Consider the following 7903-nt stretch of genomic DNA (forward strand, 5'->3'; position numbering starts at 1 on the left):
GACTGACGTCATCGCTGAGCGAGCCGTGTTCGGTTTGTCCTCGTACGAAGTTCCGCGACGTGACAGGAGACGATTTAACTGTAACAGTTGTGAGCCGGCGTGATAAACAAACGCGACAAAACAGCTGTGAATCACTTGTCTATTTGAACGCCTTCAAATCGGCAAGACGCTTTTTGACTGTTGATACATGTTTGTTTGGATTTACTTAATACTGAATGAAAATCATCGTCAGCAATAAATCTCTTAAATTTGACCGGCACCGCCGGTCTTGTCCAGTTAACAAACCGCCCCTGCTCAAGACGTTAGTTTGTGAGTTTTGGAGAAGCGACTTGGGTAGGGTAGGGCCCTACCTATGTTTTCTAGGCTGAAAACTTCACATACATGTCGCATATACCATTCAGTTGGATAAGCAGCCGCCTCCTGAATGGTTAAGTTGTGTTGATGGCAGCGTATTGAAATTAGGCCTATCACACGCACCCACGCACACGCTTACACCACGCATCTTATTTTGGCCACCGTGAGATCGTCTTAATAATTGCTTGTTCAATTTCGTCTGACCACTTTTAAAACAAAATGAATTGAAACCGCTCTATCTTCTCAGACTTTTGCATACGGGTCTAACAGTTGTATGACCAACATAATCTACATGTATAAAAGTAAAAGCCCATTCATAATAAATGCCACTGCAAACAAAGGTTCCTACACGTTTTCTTTGATGTAAACCTAAAGTGCGTCCAAAAAATAATAGATCTAGATATCTAGGGGATTTACAGCATAGCCTACACGTAAAACATAAAAAACTTGTCATATTTCCCCTCGACACCCCACTTTAACGGAGGCCTCAGAAGCGCGATTCAAGAAACGGAGTGAGCGATTTTCGAGACTCACGGGGAGCACGTGGAGACGTCATGACAATGAAGGGGTGAAATCTGCAAGTTTACACTGAGTTGTTGGGGCAGGGTGGTTGTGTAACTGTATCAAAATGAGCAATTTTAGGCAAGGTTACTTCATGTATTTTAGTGATCCCGTGCATTCATCACTTTTTCTTTTACTGGATCAAGATTTAAAAAAAACAAAACAACAATTGTATGGTCGCTGGCCCGCGGAAGTGCCAGGCAAAGTTTCGTGGGCAAAGGTAAATTACAATTTAATATTCGCCTTATTGAGCTAGATTTTTTTAGTACGCGGCCGCAGACGAAAGTGAACAAGCTCTTGTGATGCTTCGTGAAGCATGGCATTTGTGATTACTCCATGCTTTGTCTTGAATAGGCCAATATGCAGTCAAATCTGTTCTAGAATCAAGAACCCCCCCCCCCATACACACAAATACACACACACACACACACACACACACACACACACACACACACACACACACACACACACACAAAATTCTTGCAGCACGTACCGTTTATATATATTTAAACTTGCCTGTCCACTAAAGAAGTTCGATCACGTTTGGGGTAGAAGTTAGTACAAAATTATGTCGTTCAAGTTGTGAGGAATTGAATCTTTAATAAATGTAGATCTAGCTTATGACTTATTACATTGCGAGGAGCTTTCTGATCTCCATAGACCTACTTGCTTGCTATTCTTTATTTGGGGGAAAAACAGTTGAAACACGCTCAATTCGAGATCGGGAACAGATAAAATAATTACAAATTTACATTTCGCCCATTCGCTATGAGTGTCATTCAATTTTCCAGTTGAAATTTGATATGCCTAGACTGCCTAGATATCTATAGAATCTATATTCCAACCAAAGACCTCACAGTATAACTAAAGACCGTGTATACGGTAGTAGAGACTCTTTGGTATTCTAACCTCCTTGATTCAAACCCATAATCTCAGGAACGACATTTTCGACTGCCATCAGGAGTTTCTTTGAAAAAACGAATTAATTTAACTTCAACAGAGCAAATCTACTTTCAAACAGACAGACACAGTCACCCACATCCCACAAAGGTTAACAATTCATATTGAAAACCCTTATAACATTTAGGTCAGAGTGCCAGAGAGGCCTTGTGCCTTGTGCCTGGTGCTAGGCTAGGCTAGCAGTGGTTTGCGAGGTTAGATACACGAGAGTTACCTCCCTTCCATGATTTCATGAACTCTGACCTTTCCAAAATGGCTTCTTTGATGTCATTTGCGTTTCTGAGCAGAGATGTTCTTAGACGAGGAGTGAGACAATTTTCAACAAACTACAGTCAGATAGCTGTAAGTCTTAGATTGTTATGATACTGTAGACTGATATTTACATATAATGACAATGGTAAATTGTGTGACTAGGTCGTGCAATCATTAATTACGCAAAGACTTCGGCGCAGTCTTTCTGCTACCTGAAGTCACAGCCTACACGACAGACTACAGTACAGTCAAACCTGTGTAAGACGGCCACCCATTGTCAAGGAGAAAATTGGCCGTATAAGACAGGTGGCCGTCTTAGGCAGGACTGATCAAAATAAAGAAAACAAACCATTCCCATCTGGGGTCCCAATCGAAAGTAGCCACATTGTTGTTGTTGGTGGTGGTGGTGGTTTGTATTTCGTTTGTAATTTTGTTGTTGATGATTTTGGGGTGACAATAAAACGAAATGTATCAGACGAGGAAGACAGAGTGCCATGATAAAAACAAACATGGGTTGCCACCACTCGAAGAACGAGCGACGCTTCTGTCACAAGTTCATGTTGAAGCCCTTTGTTACTTTGTTACAGACTGGGTAAACAGTGACCTCTCATCTCACTTACGATTTGTGTATGAGTTCTGGGCGGGGCTGATAGGTTATGAGGGATCACACATTTACATCACCAGCAGGTGAAAATTGGTAGCTATTGGTCATCAGTGGGAGGGGCCTACGCTATTTGATCGGTTGGAGGGACTACCTAACAACAACGACAGGTGATTGAATTATGACGGCTCGCCCACAACACCAGGGGCCAATGCACAACGTAATGAAGTCACTAAGAAGGTGGCCGTTGAGCTGTCCCCGTATTTTTATGCACCCCGCATAATTTAGCAAAATTTGGTCATTTTTTGCATAATTTCTGATTATTTTCCCTTATCATTCTTTGTTAAAATTAACAGAATCGAATAATTTCACCTTTTTGGGCTCAGTTTGCATAATTTTAGAATTTTTCTTGCTTAAAACGATGGGGACAGGTTGAGACGCGAACACCCCAAGGCGAGATAAGCTTGCCTTAGAATGCCCCCATTGCGATTACAGGGGAACAGAGAGAAAAACAACCGGATACACGCGCCCGCCATTGCCCTATTTCAAGTGACCAATGAACGGGCTTGGAATAGTCATGCTGGGATTTGTAGGCCACATACATTTGCTGCGAGAGTGAGGGGAAAATGGCCGGTCTCCGTGCGAAGCAGCTTGGGATAGGGGGTAGTCGTGCGTTCATGATCGGGTGTAAACAACTACTGAACACAGAATGTTCAAATTTGAGCACGCTATAGAGGAGAGATAGATCTATTACCATCTTGGCGTTGAAATTCAAGCTCCTTAGTTTTCGGTACACCCGGTATAACGAAAGTGCTCCCGACACCAAAAGTATAGGTTGATTTATTTGTACAAACTTCAACGTTTCCATATCATTAGTTTGCCCTATTTTCTGATTGGTTGCCAAGTTTCATTCACATTGGTCCAAAAATAGAGCTGACCGAGGTTAAGAAAGTAAGTAACCTACGCTACGACAGCTCAACGGGGAACAATAATTTTTAATTGTACGGCATGCTAGATTGAATTAACTCACTCGGGACCAGCCTTATTTCCGGACACAAACCCTTGGGACCAGGGTTTTTGGGTGGTTTTCAAAAGATTATTTAGTGATGTTTTAGTTGGGTTACAAAGCTGAAATTTGGCACACTTACAGATACAACCTTTCTGAACACAGTGCACGTGACAAAAATCCTTTATGTTGGATACTTTTTTTCCATGATTTGGTCAAAAACACACTCTTTTTGAGAATTAAAAAAAATTTTTTTTCAGCATCCATGATACAACCCTGACTAGGTTGTTACCTATATATTGCTGTAAAAAGACCCTAAAAGTAAAGATTGATAACTGTTATTGTGCTAGGCTTGTGCATGCTGGGAATTCTGGTGAAAAAGAGACTACATTCTGCATAAAAATCCACTTGGTTAGCACAGACAGAGGTTGAGAGAAAATATGAGAGGCCATGTGAAAATGCAAAAACAAAACATACATGCAAAAACATGCAGTTTGACTCACCAAAGGCTTGTAGTGTATCCAGTATTACTCCAGTAATTTAGGGGGCTGGGGGTTTAGTTACTGTACTCCTTCTTTTGTGGAAGTCCTGAAAGCAGGGCACCACACACACAGGGGTACTTTGTGGTATGGGCACCAGAACGACGTTTCTTTCCGCTTCATTGTGGGGCCCGGTTGCTTCGCTTTCTCGTAACACACCTTGCAACTCCGGGTGGGACGTTTCTTCTTCTCGGTTGAAGGAATGTGGTCCGGGAAGCAACATGAGTGGAGGCGGTCAAGCTGTGTGGGAGCTGGGTCCTCAGAATCACCTTCCTGCCAGCCCAAGAATTCCACCGCCATGCCCTGTCCAAGCTTCTGAATGAACTTGGAGATTGGCAGAGGATTCCCACCTGTTGATGTCTGTTTCCTGTTGTACAGGATGGATGCCTGTACCATCATGAGGGTAAACAGATGTTCAAACAGTTTTTTCCATCATTTCATGGCGTGGCGATGGAAGGGCATATAGGCCATGAGTTTGGTCGCTGCGGTCTACACCCCTCATGTTGAGAGTGTAGTCCTGGACCACCTGTGGTTTGTCCTTGGTCTGGGCCCTTGATCTGACTGTCACCCTTCTTCGCGGGTTGTGCACAGTTTTCAGAAGGTTGATAGACTTGTTATCTTGCCAATGGAGGGCCACCAGTTTGTCCTGCCGTCGGTAGGCACTCTCTCCAGTTCTTAGATTCAGGGTTGCCAAATCCTTCGGCATAACCACACGATTGGCTCTTACTGTCCCAACAATCATGGTGTCGCCTGCGATCATCTCATGGTACAAAGCTGTGTAGTAGTTGTCAGTGTACAAAATGTACCCTTTGTTCATTAGCGGCAACATCATCCATCTGCATACATCCTCAGGTTTGTTGCTGATGGTAGGGTCGGCAGCATAGATTTCGAAGGCACAGACGTACCAGAGGCACCCTCGCACAGCATGTACAACTTGGTCCCCCACTTGTTGGGCTTGTCTTTCATGTACACCCTGAGCCGCAGGTTTCCCCTCCATAGGCAGATGGCTTCATCAATGACGAGTTTCTTTCGAGGGGTCACGAGGTCTCGGAAGGTTTCAGAAAGGGGATCAATAATAATTATTGGTCGCAGCTTATGGAGAGGGTCGTGACCAGTTTCTCTGAGGGGCACGTACGTGGTGTTATCGTTGAGGTGCTGGAGGCCAAGAATCTGCATGAAATGGTTCCTTGACATTATTTTAGGGACAAACGATGTGCGGATGATTTCTGCCGTACTCCAGTAGTCATTCTGACAGGGTTTCTTGACGAGTGACATATATGCACCCAGATGTGGAAGAACCCCCACAACTCCTTCAGTGTCGCTGTGCTCCAGTTCTTTTAGAGACTCTCAGGGGGCAGCTGTCTTCGACCCAGCTCCGAAGCAGCATACCTGTTTGTCTCTGCCTTGATTACCCATAGGATGTCTGCCATGAAGAACAGACGGAAAAAATCCACACGACATTATCTGGCACGTGCATGCCAGGTTGCCCAGTAAAGGGGACCCCAGGAGAAAACCCAGTCAGATCCTCAGGCCAGTCACCTGTAGGTGTAGGTGCAGGTGCAGGTGCAGGTGCAGGTGCCACATCACCAGACGGACGCATGCGTTTAGGTGGTGGTCCCGCAGATGTTGATGGTACTGGGTCGGCATCATCACTGTCCTCATCAGGACCTGAAAGTGTAAACATGAATGTTCGAAAAATTTAGACGACACAAGATAACAGAGCATCAATTTCAATTTTATAATGCTTGCCTGAGTTAGAAACAGAATCTAAAAATCTGCATCTCGATGTAAATAAGAGCAATGATACAGGACCTTGGACTGACAAAATATATCTTAGTCTGGACCTGACTTGGTTCTAGGGAAAGACTTCGGTTCTAGATCTAGACTGTAGTTGTAGAAATTAGCTTGGTAGTGATTCTCAAGCACAAATAGCCTGACTCTAGATTTCTAGATCTGTACTAAAATATAATAAAACCTAATCTAAATCTAGATTGTTATGTTTGTCATGATGAAATGAGGTACAAGAAGTAAACACAAAAAATAGGCGTGGCATTGTTTACTTCTGGAAAGTGATAGATCTAAACTTGCTCCATCAAGAACAAAATTCTCTCCTCAGTCCGGATAGTCAGTCCCGAGATGCAGTGACAACACCCTATTATCGTCAAGATGTAAATATTTCTCACCTGAATCCAAAAATTCCTCATCAGAATCAGTTTCTTCAACATCGCAGTTGGGCGTCTGGAAGAACTCAATCACTTCAGTAGCCTTTTTTCGCTGTGGTGGAGACATGATTTGATGTCGATCAAAAAACAAACTTCAAAATCTCCCTTGTTCGTTGAGAGTCACTCTTCATTAGGTCACCGGAAGAGAGAATGGATCGAGTACCCGGATATTACAATAAACATGGATAATATATGGGATTGGACGATTTTTCGCATTTTTATTCTCATCATGAGGTAATTCGTGATCTGTCCTCAGGCGATGGGAAGCCATCACTCACGAGATAACTCGTGTTAACTTATCGTTTAAGGTTGGCATGGTCTAAAGTCATGATAAAATAAAAAGCTTTGCATTTATTTAGTCACGCTGCCAACATATTCTTAAAGATCCCATGTTGTGATACGATGCTATAAATAAAATGGACTCATCCCGACACTCCTTTTTCGGAAAATCGTAATATAATGTCCATCAAAATTTTAATTATAACAAAATAACTACGAAATGGTGAGTAAATCTGATGGCAGAAATGATTTCTCCATCCAAAACACATCGGGTAGCCAAATTTCTATCTTACACTCCAATTAATTACTGAGATATTGTCGATTATCTAACAGAATCTGCTACTGCGTGGTCCACTGTTTAGGAGTATTTTCCTATATGTGGGTCACCCATATTTTGCCGACCGTTACAACCCAATAATTTTTTTATTTATGGAACCGATTCTTAAAATTCAAGAAGCATAATTTTTAGAATTGAAAATTCTTTCTTAGGTTTCAAATAAAAAAGGGCTAAAGCGAAAAATTAAATTTTCATTGGCATTGCTAAACAACAGCAAGAACAAGAAAAGAGCTGCGATTGTCTTTGTTTTACTATTAGTTTGGTGTGTGAGTGTGTGTGTGTATAAGGCCGCAAGCGCATGCGGTGTGTGTTTTGTGTGAGTGTATGTGTGTATGTGTCTGTGTGTGTGTAGGCCTATGTGTATTTTTGCATGTGTGTGGGTGTATGAGCGTGTGTGTGTGTGCATGTGTGTTTGTGTCTGTATTTGTTTTTGTTTTTGTTTTTAAATTCTTTTTTTGTCACAGACTCACTCTGTCGCGATTAACGCTGCGTTAGTTGTCACAGCGTCACTCTGTCACAATTAACGCTACCATCTTAATTTAACGAAGTGGCTATCCATACGGCAGGCTAGCAGTACTTAGATCTAGGTAGGCCCTATATTGACTTAAATAGATTTAAAATACCGAAGTGTATATAGACCCAGTAACCGGGAACAAAATCACGAAGTATACAGAGCCGGTAGGGGAAATCTTTTGTTATTTCGGAATATTTCAGTGCCCAGACCAGGTAGAGTGTGTGTGTGTGTGTGTGTGTGTGTTTGTGTGTGTGTGTTTGTGTGTGTGTGTGTGTGTG

The sequence above is a fragment of the Aplysia californica genome, unplaced genomic scaffold (assembly GCF_000002075.1).
Source record: "Aplysia californica isolate F4 #8 unplaced genomic scaffold, AplCal3.0 scaffold00384, whole genome shotgun sequence".
NCBI lineage: Eukaryota > Metazoa > Mollusca > Gastropoda > Aplysiida > Aplysiidae > Aplysia > Aplysia californica.